Genomic DNA, 16,311 nt, shown 5'->3' with positions numbered 1-16,311 from the left:
TGGTCAGAACTGGTAGCGACGGGCATCGCTCATTTAGTTAAATGCAGCAACGAATCAATCAAGTACAGCTATAGTCTATAGTTATATTTGCCAAAATTGACATTATGATCTGACAGTAGAATAAGATGCAGGTCACTGTCTGTGTGTCAGCACAACCAATCAGAGCCGAGGGAAGTGTCTGAGAAGACACAATCATTCTCGTGCGTACCATGTGGCAGCAGCGCATCCTGGGCAGCGCCCCTCCCCCGCACAGGTGACTCTTACCTGGTGGTCAGAGATGTTCAAGCTCAAGCCCCAACTGCAAACGGTGGCAGAGAAGAGATGACAACAACAGAGCCAAAAAATGCCCCACTTCAAAGAGAAGAAAGAAGAAGACTGATGAAGAAAAGCAGTGCAAACATACAGAATTGGTCGAGCCAGAGAGAAAACAAGGATGCATATCAGAGCCTCATTTCAGAGGTGGAGGAGCCCTGTGATTTGTAAGGACTCGAGAGCGACGCAGAGTTGGACGCTTTTCTGCTGGACAAGTAAGGACATATCTCGACATTGCTTTATATTATCTTTTATTCTGTGTCTTAACCACAAGGCTATGGTGGTGGCGGTCACAGTAATACTTGCAATACCGCATATCGCCATAAGATGTTGCTTCGTTGCTAAATCTAGCTTGGCTTGTTAGCTTGTATGCTAATTCTGGTGTTTAGCTTTGTGTTTATGGCTACTGGTTAGCAAAAGTGTCTTTTAAGTGACCGGGTAGTTGTAATGTTAGTTTGTGTTCAGTACGCTCTGAAGTGGTTGAATTGGTTTGAAGAAATAACATTACTCTTGCTTCAGAAAAGCAGCATGGCATAAATGTTGCATCGGGTAATGATAATTGCTACAGTGATGATCGCTACCAGGCACTTGGCATTGTAATTTAGCTATATTGATCAGAAATATAACAATCGGGGCTTATTTTGCTTATTTAAATGCGGAAACTCAAGCACAAGTGGCTGAAAATGATTCGTGGAAGTCTGTATCAATGAATATGTTTGTCAGCAAATTATGACGGTTTGTTAAATAGGCTTTTTTCCGTGCATTATCTTTCCAAAGACTGCAATTAGGTCACAACAGTCAAGTAATCTGTATGGTTATGTTTATTAAATGGTTTGTTTTATTTATACATTGAAATACAAATGTACTACATGGCTTGACGCAAAAGAAATAAACCCACTTGTGGCACTCATAACAGGGTTGACAGCGCCATTAACCTAATTAACCCTTAACGATGTTCACCTGGTCATGTAAATGGTTAACCTGAGTGCTGGACAGTTAAACAAAAATATTGCTGAAGCTGTAGAGAAGCAGCATGGCAGTCAGCAGTGCTGCAGAAATGCCTCAGCCTGCAAATCTTGTTTTATCTGTGAAAAGTAAAATTGTGTTACAAAAATTATTATTATTCATCATGAGTCACATCACAATCAAATTTTTTTTTTTTTTTTTTTGCAATACTGCAAAACCCTAAAGATCACTGAAATGGCCTTTAACTTTCCTGCTTTTAGTCTGCATTTGGGTAAGTGCCACGAGAGCATTAACACTGTAAAAGCAAGTAACCAGTCTTGTATAAAGCCTTTCATGCAGAGATAGTCGCCAACACTCAAATCAAGTATTGGTGTCATAACATACAGTGGGGGGGTGACTTTGACAGCGACGGTCCAATCAGCTCAATATGAAAGTTTCCAGCGATGTAATCTCACTATAACACATTCAGACAAGCGATCCATCTGCGTCTAACAATGATGCCTTTTGTCTACTCAGTATGTTCTCCAAACAATCCGACTGACGACTTGACACAAGTCATGAAAATCAGAAAAAAGGACTGCAAGCATGACCTCCACATTGACACATGGTGTTTCGTAACACTGAACCATCCAGTATTGTGGATTGCCCCATTTGTAGGACAGTGGAACGCTCTTCTATTTGGATATCATAGGTTGCAGTCATAACAGAAATATTTTTCATGGTGCTCAAAGACTCTTTTCATCACTTTGAAAGGAAAAATCATAGGTTGCAGTAAACCACTGCATCCACGTTATACTGTTGAGTGGGCTGTTGAGTGTGAACATTCTTCCATTGAAGTATCTCAATTACACAAGCAATGGCCTAAAAAAAACATGTGTCGTGTTTGGAACCTGCGTTGTTGGATAAACAGAATTAGCTCACCAATTTTCAGTTCACAATATTGACATTTTATGAGGTACAGACGTTTTTCATAGTAGATGCGTTTCGACGTGCCACGCGATCCCTGAATTTCATTTAGCTGCTCCGTTTTTCTGCTGCTCTCGCTTCACACTGTCACAGCTTGCCGGGACCCTAAAATAGAACAGAACCTCATTAATGTTGTTAGTAACACGCATTAGTACATTTCCTGCTATGACAAGTCATAATGTCTGGTGTCAGACGGTGGCTTATTGTGCCAAACACAAAGGAGTCAGGAGTGGGTTCAGTATTGATTCACATATAAGTTTATTTAAGAACAAACAGGGAGAAAGATGTGATAGTAATACAAAATCAGATAGGTAGGTAGGTAGGTAGGTAGGTAGGTAGGTAGGTAGATAGTTAAAAAGACATCATGTGTATGACCTTCGTGTACCTATTTTTCTGAGAAAACCCTTTTCCATAATAATGTTCTCCTTTCATTCCATCCCACTTACATTCACTATTCATTATGTCTCAGCCATTTCTTTCACTTATGTACTTACCTGGACGACAGCTTTTTTTGAAAAATAGTCCAGACAAGATGAAAGATCCGAAGGCCTCCCTCGGAAATTGCACCTGATTGCCTCAGTATGTATGGTGACACGTTAAACACATCATGAACAATGGGAGAGGTGAGAGGAGCATATTTATCTTCGATAGGAACAGATAATATGCATTCTTGGACTTCATCATAGTTCGGTTCCTTTAATAAATGCCAGACATGCGAGGCCGCAGTTAACGAAGGGTCATTACCGAGCCATTACTTGACACAGCAAAGTGTACGCTCCGGTACTGATAATAACTGCTGAAATTAAAGTGTCACCGCAGATGAAGCTGGAGTGATACGTCGTGATTAATTAACATCACGCTGATCCTTTGCCATTAAGACGATAATTGGAGATAAATATCTTCCCATTAATGGTAGCATTTCCGTTTTTAAAGGTCCAGAGCTCCGTTTTTCTAAACCACACATTCATCACCAGAGCAGAGAAATCCAATTCTTTTGGTGTTGTAGTGAGGAGTGCAAGTATCACGTGACCAATCCATCGCTACTGACAAAGCTAAAGCGGTGACCATTTCCTTAGTTTTATTACAGAAACCTACGTGTATTACATTAGTGGCTGGCACGTGTGCAAAACAATTGAGCAAGTGGCATTGAGAATGTCCTTATGGATGTACAGCTAATGTGCTTATAGCTGTAAATTTTCATTAATATAAAAACTCCTCTAAATTTCATATCGTAGAGTCAATATTTTTGAGCGAGGTTAATACACAACTGCCACGTTCAATTCTAAATAAATAACATATTCTATCCCGTCAAGTGCCCATTGTTGCAACAGAGCATTTTCTTTACCATATGAGGCTAACCAAGTGCAACCTGGAGCATCGCAAGTGTGCAACTTTGGGTCTTGGAGATACATCCCAAAAAGCAGTGGTGGAATGAATATGTCCTCATTTTACATTTGACATTTGACTGATTTTACTCAGTGAGTTCACAGTAGGTGATTTGCTGGAGCACAAGGTTACTTATTACCAACAAATAAACTTGTACCTTGTGCTTTAGTTCTCGCTGTTCAGGTTTCAGTCTTAGATCTGTGCAGCTCAGACTCTGAAACGTCAGCAGCCTAACTGTGCCGTGCACTGTTAAATCCATGGCGCTGTCTGTGGTGCTGAAGCAGCAGACTGATTTGTGGGTCTGCCTGTTCCCTCAGGCTCCCCCTTCTGTCAGTTTCCTCTTGGATCTGTAATATTCTCTAAACTTTATAATATAAATACACAATTGGATCACCTTCATGATGAAAGTGACAAGTCACTGAAGAGCAAGAGAATCATAGAGACACACCGCTTGCCTGTAGTATTCCTGTTATATCTCGATGATCATTCAGTGGCGTGAAACTAGGCTGGCGAAGGTGGAGCTGACCGCCAATACTTTATATACTGTGATGTGGCGTATTCTTGAATAATATGTCATGTTACTTGTTGTCAGAATTTTGAAAGAATAATGTGGAGTAGAAATTATTATTTCCCTTCTGAAAAGTGGTGGAGCTCAAGAAACGTGTAACATAAAATGGGATGTGCAAGTACCACAGAGTCCTATTAAAGTGCAGCTCTTGAGTAAATGTGTTGACTTTCAGCCACTGTGAAAAGCCAACAGTGCTTTGGCATTTCTTCATTCTGACATTTGTTTGTTTCTCGGGTGGCCTGAGAGCTCCGGATGACCGGCAACTGTCTCGGCAGTCTCATCAGTTGAAACTGGCTTTTGGAAAGACAAAAACGAGGCCCGGCCCCCCCCCAGAAGGAACTGCTCAAAGTTCAAACAAGACACACAGACTTGAGCTGGCTGTTTTGTGGCACTTTGACCAAAACTGGAGCATGAAATCCATCTAAAAATAAAACCACTTGAGGGCACTGTAGCTCCTTGTTAGCGAGGAAGCCGTCTCATTCCCGGCCAGGGGTACGCTCATGGTTCACTCATGTATAAATGCTAATGAAATACAATGACATTTCCTGATCCAGTGAATGTATCTGAAATAAGCCAGCATGAATATAGATTACATCAATACTGCTACTCAAAGGTTCATAAGGCTCATCAAATCTCCCCTCTCATTGTTAAGAGGGAGCTATCGCAATGTGACCATTTCAGATGATTATTTGTATTAGAAAAGCAATTTAATTTGTATGAGACTTATATCAGTATTTGCTAGCTGTGTGTGCAGGAGAGCATGGTAAAAGAAGAAAAGGGAGGGAGTATGTCTTTCTTGTTTAAGTGCTGCAGCAGGTGTGATGCCACTTTAAAATTGCCCCCGCAGGATACAGTAACTGTAAAAAGCGAAAGGTACTGAAGCCAAGGTTTCATTTGCACTGATGGAACAAACATCAGGGTTGAATAACCCGGCTTATTAAATACACAGCGTGCGTGTCAAGTGCTAATGAAGATGGAACGAGAATTAAAGAAAGAGCCGCCGCAATGGAAGGACAAGAGGATCCAACACCTACCACCTCTTACGGGGGACTTCTATTAATGCGAATCTTTTTCTTTCTCTTTTTTATGTAATAGAGGGAGTCAATTTTCTCTAAAATCAGAAATCTGATTTTGGAATTAGCTCTTAATCTGCCCCACCGCTCTCAGGTAATAGAGTCCTTTGGAGACACGAGATGAACGTTGTGACACAGGCGCACATGTACAAAGCCGCACAAGAAATGTCTGCTGAACGCTGACTGCTAATTGTACTTATCTCCAACGGGGAGATCAGGATTCACTGAGGTAATTTCTGTTTAGACTCTCTGTATGCTTTGTGCGAGCGGAGTACATTATTCCTCCTGCAAGCATGAGGAGGGATAACAAGTGCATGTGCCACTCTCACTATCAATCACTAAGATGAAATCAAGAGAATGCGGGCTGCCTCTGCTACCAGGGACACAAGCTATTTGAACACAAATGAACCCAAAAGCACTGACGAACAACAAACATTCGATCACGGGCGCTGCTTGTCTGACTCTGCGGTTATTAATAAAGAGGAGAAAACGGTACCGTCCATTCTTGTCCCGCCGGTTAACGCTTATTTTTCCTGTGCATGTGCGAGATGATCCATGTGTGTGTCAGTGAGAGTATTCTTTCCTCCCCTCTGAGTCCTCGGGGCTGCTCATGTCACACAGCAGACTTTTTTTTTTCTTTTTTTACAGTAGGTGGCGATGAGCTGATTAAAAGGTGCGGAGCGTTGTTTGTCCAAGGTGTTAACCCCCCCATAGTTGTGAATACCGCAGTGACCTCCAACTGCCTCCTTCATGCATTAGAATAAAAAACTTGACATAACCCACTTCACGCTCCTTTTTCAAATCCCCCTCTCGGCTGCCGCGCCGCCATCTCCGGTTTATACCATCTTTAAAGTGAGATGGTTGTCTTTTTTTCCCCTCTTTTTTTTGTGGAGTGCAGATAGAAAAGTGGCAAAGGCTTAAAGTAAAAAGAAAAAAAAAGCGTGGAGAAGAAAGTTGTCTCAAACTGCTGTGTCAGCAACATCACCTTTTTCCTCTCCTCCAACACTCCTCCACCTCTCTCATCTATCACTCAAGGTAACATCAAAGCCCAATCACTGGGAAGACTTAGCCGTAGTTGCACATCCTGTCCGGGAAACAGGAAGCGCTATCAGGACTTTTTTTTTGCTCACACATCTCCTCCAGCTTTTTATACACGTGCATCTCGGAGACTTGTCCTTCATCTGACAACTTCTCTCCCTCTCCTGGGTGCGTTTGGTGGAGGCGGGCGATGGACTTGTGTTAACAATTTAAGGACACCAGCACACCCTGATCCTTGACCTCTGACAAGGGAGAAACATGCGTTCAGAGACCACACAGAGAAGCCTTTTTTTTAGCCACAGCACCTGGGAGCGAAAGCAGATGGAGGCTTGGGTTGAAGGGAAAAAAGGGGGTTGGAGGAGATGATGCGCCTGATTAAAGATAACAGTGCGAGAAAATTATGATATTTAAGCCCACTTTGAAGCCTCAAACTGGTAAATAAATGATGCGCTCAAGAAGACTCAAGAAATGACTGCGTCTGCTACACCTGCGGCTCAATGCTTAAATATTCATTTCCTGTCACAGTCGCACACACTTGAGTGCATGCATGGCTTACGAGAGCGGGTGTGCGCGTGTCTGTTTGTTAGAGATGCACGCTGAATTAGAGATGTTGCTCGCAAACTGCTGTCTTTTAGTCGGTGGGGGTGGGGAGAAGAGAGAGAATTAAGGATTTATTTTCTCCTTAATGATCTACTCAAACATCCTCAAAAACCCACTCATCAGCGGACAGCGCGGCGGAGGGGAAGACGCGAAAGCCCTCCCCGCTTTTCATCTGCTCCCTTGCCATTCTTTCATCCCTGCAATGCTTATAATGGTCCTGAGATTAGTGCTGGATGTGTTAACTAAACTTCTCATTTGACAGAAAGGAGGGGGGGGGGGTGTGCAGGGGGTTGGGCTGGGTTAGAGAACTCCTGTTTGAGAGAATTACTGCGGGAAAAAATGAAAAGAGAATTTTCAATGCGGATGTTTAGGAGATGAAAGGGGAGCTAATTTGGGGAGGAATTTCAACAACATTTTCGTGTAAACTAAAGTAATAAGTTCGTCATTGTGCCCGATTGCACGCATTCAGGCAGACACGCACTTTCGGCAGCAGATGTTTGCACTCGACACTGGCCAAACAGAGCACCGAGTAGATGCAATGAGTACGTTTTGATCACCGCATGCAAAACACCCAAAAAGAAGTTTCGCTGATTGTTCCGCTACTGACGATCTGCAGGCCACATTCACGCATCCCGTTTTCCTCTGACGTCAGCTCAAATGTCGCAATGCTGTGTTCCAGGTTGTAGCTTGTTTAAACATAAGCGAATTTGACAAATTGTTATCATATCGCTGCTTCCTGATCGATTAACAACTGACCCTTGACCTTGCTAAATCTGAAAGCATTCAAATGATAAGGACTTGTCAGGTGCCTCATGTTTACCTAACCCTAACCCTGCAGTCTGATGCACCGCAGTACCACAGCACCGCTCTGAGCGTGATGGCTAAGGAAAATGGCCGCCTCCGTTAGCTTTCAACAACTTCCAAGGTAACATTACTGTTTGATGGCGTAGCCTTAAAGTAATTACAAAATATCACGACACATCAATGCACATTTAAGCCTGAAGTGAAACACGCAGGATGTGATCGGTAGTATTATCTTAGAAGTGGTCGAATGTTAACGTTAAGGTAGCGGGTTATCGAACATCTTGTTTTACCTTGACATGTGGCCTGATGTCTGCCATCCTTCATCACTTCAGTTGCTGATCAGTCATGAAGCTGTGAAAACGATGGTTTATATGACTTGCCAGAGAACAGCAGCATTACATTATCCCAGCGTTTGAGCTTCCCACCCTGAGAGAGGAAAGAGGAAAATTGCCGCCATGTGAATATGGCTCATGATACCTGAAATGAGACAGACCATCCTGACACGGAAGATTCGACTCATTTCCATGCAGTTTAAAATAACTATTTGACTTCAGCAGCTCACACACACAAAGGCAGGTACGCACACTCTTTCTCTACACTTCTCCACTCCACTCCTCATCACGTCTGCTGATTAATCATTGTATCTGACTGCTCATTAGACCATCTCTTTTAAAACTGCTTGACCTTGTATCGACTTTTATCCCCCCTCATCTCTTCATTTCGCTTTTCTTACTCCGCTTTCGCCTCTCTCCTCTCCGTCTCTTCATTTCTGAGGCAGCGTGTGTTTCAGACAGTCCTTCAGGGGCTTTTCTCTTCCGTCAGCCTGAGTACAGATATTTCAGCACCTTGATTTCGGAGTAATTACATGGGGATAAATGATGACTCTCCCTGAATGCATTTCTCTACTCTTTCTGTCAACCCATCAGGAATGGGACCCGGGGCACAGCAATCACTCGCTGCTGCTCTACAGGAGAGAGTGAGACACTCACGAAAGTTTACACGTAAAGACAGAGACTTATTTCTTTCTTTCCTTGATTTCAGAGTAATTATGTAAGAATAACTCTCCCTGAATGCACCTCCCTTTCTTTCTGTCAAGCTGAAAGGAACAGGACCCGGGGCCGCCGGCAATCATTCACTGGCGCTCTGCAGGGGGACTTGCAATCTTTAAAATGTTTACACGTTAAATTCTTTTTTCTTGGCGTTTAACTTTTTGGGTCTTTATTTATGCAGGCGGCTTTGGCTGAGTGTGCATGCTATTTTTCAGCACCACACTGTGTCACATTCATGCAGTTGTATAGATTCCCGACGGGGAGCTGCCACGGGCAAGCACATTCTGCTGTTTGCCACTGAGCAGCTCCACTAGAACAAGTGGGGATTGCTCATAGGTACTTCAATAATAGCTGAAGAGGGACAGCTCGTTTACACCTGACCCAGATTTTACTCCCTTGCTCCTCGGCTTCAATCTTGATCTTATACAGTCTTAGAAACAAAAGTGCTAAATAGAACCATATAGGGTTTAGGGCTTGTCCTCATAGGCGAACCCTTTTTGGGTCTGCTATTCTTAGTACAAAGGTTCAACCTGCAACCCTTTTACTTTTTTAATCAAGAACTTTTTTACCATCTGAGGTTGTGAACAAGAACCCACTGACGCAGTTCCACTGAGAACCCTTTTACATTCCAAGGGTTTAATCTAGAACCATCTCAAAAATCTTGGATCAATGATGATAAAAAGGGAAGATCATCTGCCTCCGCTATACATTAGCCCGGCCTACACCATTTAAGTCCTTAGCTAGACTCGCTGAATAAAATATTCGACTCTGCTTCCCTTGACTCTCTGAAGTTTTCTCATACAATATCACTTCAATCCATCTTCTATTTCCAGGAAAATGTCTTCATACAATCTGGTGAGTGTACAGCAGGAGAATATTAATTGAAGGGCTTCCACACCAGGATTTTTTGTGAGATACCTTTAATTCTTGTCCAAGGGCTATGTGAAGTATATCAGTGAGGCCCTTCAAACCCAACAATAGCAAAACTTGAGATGTATTTGGCTCATGGTAGGCAAGAAAATTGAGTTGTGTGAGGGAACTACAATGACAATGAATTCAGAAAACAAATGACATATTCTTTCGGGGATGCATCCAAGCTCTGCGGGGGTAGAAGCCGACTGCTGCCCCCAGCAGAAGGCCTCGCACCAGGGCCTTGATTTAATCACTGCCCAGCAAGGGGAGAGGCCAAGCAGGCAACAAAGCTGCCCTCCAGCCCTCCATCCTCCTTCCATCGATGCTCCCTGTAGGTTGACCCGGGAGAGGCCATCCCTCACCCCTCCACCCTCCACCCGGGTCGTTTGAAGATGAGAGGAACTGCGTGTCAGGGGAGGGACGGCCAAGAGGAGGAGAGGTAGATGAAACCCGGTTGTTCTCTTTGAACTGTTAATCACTGTGTTTAAAGCTGACCTCGCTTCCTGTCTCTCGTTCTGTGTTCAGCTCATTAAAATATGTAGCCTGATAAAGGGTCTAGATTAGAGTTCACCATGATTCCTGCCTCCGCTTCAGTCAAACACACATACACGCACACACACACACACACACACACACATCTCTTTTTCTACCCCTGCTGCTCATAACTAGGTGAGATCTGCACATGGGTGTTTGCTACTTGAATGGGAGGTGTTTAATAATCCACACCTACACTAATTAGCTATTTCATTAATACTTTACAAATAGGACACTTGTGAAACCACAGTGCCTGAGAAATTGTAAAATAGGAAGGTTGAGTGGGTTGTCAGTGGGATTTTTAAATAGGCCCTGTACACAATACAGTGAATCTGGGGTAAAGTCATCGTAAATGGCCATTGATGCAAATAATGTGGAATTGGGATGTGACAGGGTCAGTCGGCAGGATCTGCAAAAAATGGCTGAAAGTTTGGATAACTTAACAAGCTAAAGTCCGCAGCTGTGGTCATCTGAGGTTGTTTGAGTTGTGTGATGACAAGAGCCAGTTCAGGGGGTATTTCCTAATTTCATTGTCCAACTTGTGCTAATTCAAATGTGTTTTGACATGTGTGAGCTTGTTCTTTAGTAGTCGGTATTGATAAATGCTTTGTGATGTGATTTCTGCTTGAGCTTCAACCCAGAGTGTGCCGTTAACCAACTTGAACAGTAAAAGGTAACCACACAGAAACAGAAACAGAATTTTTATACATCGGATAGCTCAGTAGCCTAATGCTGATTATTTTGATAATAGATTGAGATAGACTGAAATGCATTAAAAAAGCAACATTTATTTTGAAAGCGCACACTCTACTTTTCTAGCTATGAACTTTGTGGCATGGTGGACAGTTGACACACTAATATTACAATGACAGTAACAAAGTTAAAGCTTTAATTGGACACAACCAAAACACAGCAGCATTAGCACAAGTAGGACAACAAAATAAGGAAATACCTTGTAAACTGACGGTTTTCATCATACAATTCAAACGACTATGGATCATTTATACTTGCACAGACCAATTACCCACTGCACACTGACACATATGCTGGTCAAAGTTGCAGACGAAAGATTGGTATAAAGATTGGAGTGGTGCAGATGGTCATCAGATGCCTGAGCTGGCAAAGAAAGTTTATCAGTCACTGGTCCACGAACACTCATTTTCACAAAATTATACAGTGTTTTACATCGAGTTCTAATCCGTCTGTGGGCGTTAGTTTGCCCTGTAGTGAAATCCCCCAGTAACACATGTCATACATGGGCGAGTATGTGGACAATTATGTTCTCGATGCAAATGCGTTGGTTAGAAAGGTGATTTATCCAGTCTGTAGAGCCCCTTTTGGAAAAGCTCCATTTTTCGGGCGTGGCTTAGTGTTGATGGAAGTCAAAAAACTGAGTCAAAAAGATTTGTTTTCAGATTTCCATAGTGAGGACACGGTCTGAGATTCATTCTAATGCCAGGTGTGAACTGAAATCGCTACTCTATGGATCTCGATCCAATCTGGATACATTTGCAGGGAAGCTACAAGGTCTGAACGAGCCTGCAGAGACTGCAGGGAGAGCCGAGGTGGGGCATGGATGGAGGGTATGATGAGGCGGAGGAGAGAAGGAGAGTAGGGTAGCAGGGGATCAATCAATCATCGCTCCTGTTGGTTTATATTGACTCTGCAGTCCCACTGGGCAACCACGGTCAATGTGCTTTCAGGCATTTTGCGTGGGTCGATGAAGGAGCGTGCCTGGCTTAACACTCACCTTTTATAGAGATATGTGCGTGTGTGTTTGTGTAATACATTAGATGTTTTTTTTTTGTGCGGAGCATATCGATGGGTTTTCAAGAATGTATTTCATGTTGAAAGTGTGGCCATTAGTGCATGATAAGTGAATACATGTTTTAGAAATTGCAGCACATAAATCTAAAATATCAACTTAACCGTGCCACAGTGGAGCCACCAGGTATCAGACTTCGCCTTGTGCTGAACATTGAGCTCTTTTAAAATCAGCTGACCTTGCTATTGAGCAGCATTGTGCCCAGTGGCAGCCTCCCAAAAACCAACAGCATCAAGGTTGGCTTTGGCCCATCGGCTGTGCTTGGCATTCATTCTGTCATATAAAAGGATGATGAAAGGCTCTCTACACCACATGGTACAAATATCTGTGTAACCTCTCACCCTCGCTGACGTTCATCGAGGACAGTTTGAACTACACCAATTTCAATGATTAAAATAACCTTCTAAGCAGCTTCATCTGTTAAATTGATGTCAGCAGATTCAATGGATGGGGCCTTTTTAGGGCCACTAAACCCAACGTACTTGAGCTTTAAAAGGAGATATAATAACTGGATGGTAATGTATTATGGGTAATCCTTGGGAGTTTGTTTTTAAACCTTGGCAATATATTTACATTGGAAAAGATTGTTACTCATCATAGTTTCGGAATTGGTTCAGAAAAATTGCCTCAGCTTGCAGCTGTGCACCAAAATGGGCGTAGGTTTAGAAATACCTGAATTCCCCCTCAACACATCTTACTGTGCGTTGGATCATTCTGTGTACTTTTATATCCGGATAGAAAGAGTTTTAAGTTAATGAACGAGCAGATCACATTTAAATGTCATGTATGTTAGGCTGGGCATTCAGTATTTAGCCAGTTTCATCACTTTGTCATTCAAAGTCAAATGAATATAAGATCTGAAGTCGACTGCTAACAAACATCTTGTGTTGACTGACTAATGGGTGAGTGAGTCACTGACACTGATGACGGTGACTGACGTCTTTAATGAAGTGTAAAATCACACAGTGTGTCTTTGACACACGTGTAAATGTACTGTATACACAAAACGTGTGAAATAGCACTGGCAGCTACTAATTCTTTCATTTCTTTTTAACACCATATGGATCAAATGTGACATATAACAAAGGAATCTAACAATGAGGTATGGTATGAGGTAACGAGTTTGGTAATATGTGAACGCAGTGCACATTATCCTTCATTTAGCCTAACTTCCATTAGTTCTAACTGATCAAATTTTATCACCAGCGGCTGTGTACGGAATAGTTACCAAACTTTCTCCAACAAACTCAATTTACAGATGTCACCATTAGTCACAATAACTCTCGGTGACTGATCTATTAAAAGCACTTTAACTGAATCGAAGTCAGCAATGCTGTAAAATGACTGTCCTTGTCTGTCTGGCTTGCCGAACACGTTGTTTATGAAACTTAAGGACGACATTACTGTCCTCACTGTGCACGCTCATCAGTCATCATGCGCATAATGCTGTACTGCATTGCTCTGAGTGATCTAACATGCCACGTAATGTGTTAATGTATTTCTATCAGATGCACAGGCCAACTGCTGTAAGTGAGGACGGGAAGTTGTTTAGGGTGAACCCACAAAGAGGAAACAAGGGAAAAGAAGAGATACTAAGAAACAAGAATAAGGGCGTATTGTGACGAGAGGTAGAGTTCATCTGCTGGAATGAAGACAGGGTGGGGGCTAGAGGACAGAGCCTTTGGTTTCTTTCTGCCAGAGAGAACATTTTCTTCCGTTTGCTTGAGGACAGACATAACCCGTCTCTCCTGCTTGTTCTTCTCTGAACACCACATTTACCCTCATGCTTCCATCTCCTCATTTAATGACAGGAAGACTGTTGAAAAAGTGGAATAATTAATGGCTCATCGTGTCAAAATTCTGTGTAACAGGACACATGCAATTTAGAGAGAGAGATTGTTTGCACATGTGCGCGAGTGCTCACGTGGAAATCGACACAGTATTTGTTATAGATAGATCCGAAGACTACAATTTTTTTTTCCCTTCCCCAGCCCAACTGGTCATCAATCATCTAAATGATGCGATGCCATGAGCATGTACTGACAGGGTCTGAGTGATGGATGATTGACAGCCGATGATTACCTGAGGTGAGGCATGTTGTGAGTCCTGAGGGTAAACCTCTCTGGGGCTTTTACCTTGTTGGTTGAGGCTGCGAGATGACTTGAGGTGGGCCGAGAGGAAAGCAAATTTACGATAAATAAATCCAAATCAGCTGTCAAAAATGATCAACCGTTTGAACGCCATTGACTGGATGCATTTGCAAACAACAATGGTAACACACATTTGTGCCATTTATTAAGTATCATCATTAACTTGTGAACAGCAGCAGTATTGCATAGATTCTCAGGTCAGCTTTCTGAAATGTACAGCAACTTCTGCCGCTATAGGTGCCCCTCACAACGATGAAAAAAAGACATAGTTTAATGTTAGAAAGTCGTGCAGCCAATCCATGTGGCCCAAGCAGCAATGTGGATGACGAGGAAACCTTTCAAAGGTATTTGTCTCTAACATTTAGTTCCGTCCCCCGTCCTCCATCCTCACTCTCACTGATTTACCAAAAGACTTTGCCCCAAAAGACCAAGCGAAACACTGTTGCCCTGAGAAAACTTTTGGATTTGTTTTGGTTTGAGCCTTGTTTGAAACGTTTGGTTTACTAATGTAAGTGAACAACTCAACAAAATAGACATTTTAGTGTGTAAATGTTTCGTATCGCATCTTTAAGAGTGTATGAGAATGGTGGCAAAAAGTGTAAAACATGAAGACATGTTACATTATCATTAAAATTTTAATTTATCATCAAATATCAAGCTAATAAAGTAGTATAAACACTGAAAATAGGCACAGTTACAAAGATCTGTGTTCTGTATTTTTTTTTCTTTTTTGTTGGTAGTTTTGTTATTTACTGTGGCATTTTGAAAAGAGTTTACGAAGAATGTTAAGAGCTTCTTAAAAATCAACTGTTCAGGTCTTACCGAAGTGTTCCAGGAAAAGGGACCTTAGCAGCTCTGATTAACTGTAAACCCTCTGAGGCCTTTCAGCTCTCAGACAATCAATTTTACAGTGGCAAAATCTCCTCAGCCCACGGAATCAAAAGCCAGCAGTGCGGCAGAAGTCGGTCGGAAGCGGCACACTCGAGAGAGGCAGAGCGGAGGTTCGGCTATACGGGAGTAACTTCGTACTCCGTAATGCGAGGTTTTTTCCACCACCCAATTTGCTGAGCATCTCTGACACCGTGACCCCTTCTTTTATTACGAGACTGAGCAGCGTAAGAGGGGACAATGTTTCTTTGAGCCGGCAGCCGCGCTCAATAGAGTCAAGGTAATAAAACGAGTTTCAGAGGCAGGCTGAAAAACAAGCAGAGAGCTGGATTGAGTTGAGCTAAGCAAGCGAGCGGTTGGACAGGGCTAAAAGTGAAAAAGGCTTTCTATCTGACAGGTTATTGATTGGCTCAAACTTCCCAAAAAGATCTGGGAAGACTTCTGAAGGGAGAGACGGATGCTACTCGCTCAAGCAACCCCCCCCCTCCCAATCTAGCCCTCTCAATCTTTCTCCCTCAGCGCTCGACATTGTTTGAAATCTTGATGGCATTTGAGATACCTAAACTTACTTGGCGTACATCATCGAACAAGGAACAAAGATCTGGGCCTGTAAGACGGCACAGTTTTCCTCTAAAGTCTTAATGTCAAGTGGCTGTGCGGCACGGCCACCAGGAGTCGCCCTTTAAAGCACCTTCCTCTTGACAATTAAGCATTTTGTAGAGCAAGACTGAAATGGAGTTTTAAATTTGAGACACGAAAAAGAAGACCCGTCTCTGTGTCGTATAAATGACTTCTCTTTTCTTGGCTGGTCCAAAAGATTTCAAAGATCAAAAAGTCACCAGGAGTCTTCAAGGCTGAGTGCAGTAGGACTTTATTTGCCGGCAAAAAAGAACGGGATCAGTCACAGACAAAATCCATGAAAAAAAACCAAACTGACCCGAGGCTCAAATCCCCGAACATCCTCTTTTAAATGCATAAAAGTGGGTGTGTCCGTTCAGACAACATGGCTTCAACCAATCACTATTCTGCTTAATTTCTACTGACACTGTTATTTCTTTATGGAAAAACACCATATTTTCTTATGGAAAATCCCCGTACCTCAGGTGGAAAAACACAGTATTACCTTCTGCGCTTGCGCGAAGATTGGCGTATGTGCAGAACTGCATGTTGACCAGTTGCTCTTTGCCTTGCTTTGGTTTCTTTAAGAAGGTGCTCTCCCTGTGTCCTTATCACTGGCTCT

The 16,311-nt window shown here is 42.6% G+C and overlaps 3 long non-coding RNA genes across 4 annotated transcripts in view; 2 read left to right on the top strand and 1 right to left on the bottom strand.

Moving 5' to 3' along the window:
- The first annotated feature begins 61 nt into the window (after nt 1–61).
- The window catches only part of LOC119031126, a 106,269-nt gene continuing 90,019 nt past the window's right edge, over nt 62–16,311 (top strand). Inside the window, exon 1 of the long non-coding RNA XR_005078529.1 lies at nt 62–527. This is a non-coding gene — a long non-coding RNA (uncharacterized LOC119031126). The remainder of the gene's footprint in view (nt 528–16,311) is intronic.
- LOC119031127 lies at nt 2,264–8,583 on the bottom strand. Of its 2 annotated transcripts, none has more exons than XR_005078531.1 (3): nt 8,447–8,583; nt 8,004–8,139; nt 2,264–2,349 (listed from the first exon to the last, which is right to left on the bottom strand). It is a non-coding gene; the product is annotated as an uncharacterized LOC119031127 (long non-coding RNA). The 2 variants fall into 2 exon arrangements; XR_005078530.1 differs by lacking the exon at nt 2,264–2,349 and adding an exon at nt 5,346–6,551.
- Nucleotides 9,477–10,225, top strand: LOC119031128. The gene is made up of 2 exons (XR_005078532.1): nt 9,477–9,617; nt 9,860–10,225. It is a non-coding gene; the product is annotated as an uncharacterized LOC119031128 (long non-coding RNA).

This window comes from Acanthopagrus latus, chromosome 13, assembly GCF_904848185.1.
Source record: "Acanthopagrus latus isolate v.2019 chromosome 13, fAcaLat1.1, whole genome shotgun sequence".
NCBI lineage: Eukaryota > Metazoa > Chordata > Actinopteri > Spariformes > Sparidae > Acanthopagrus > Acanthopagrus latus.
The sequence above is the reverse complement of the archived record's forward strand: the minus strand, read 5'-3'. Positions and strand labels throughout refer to the sequence as shown.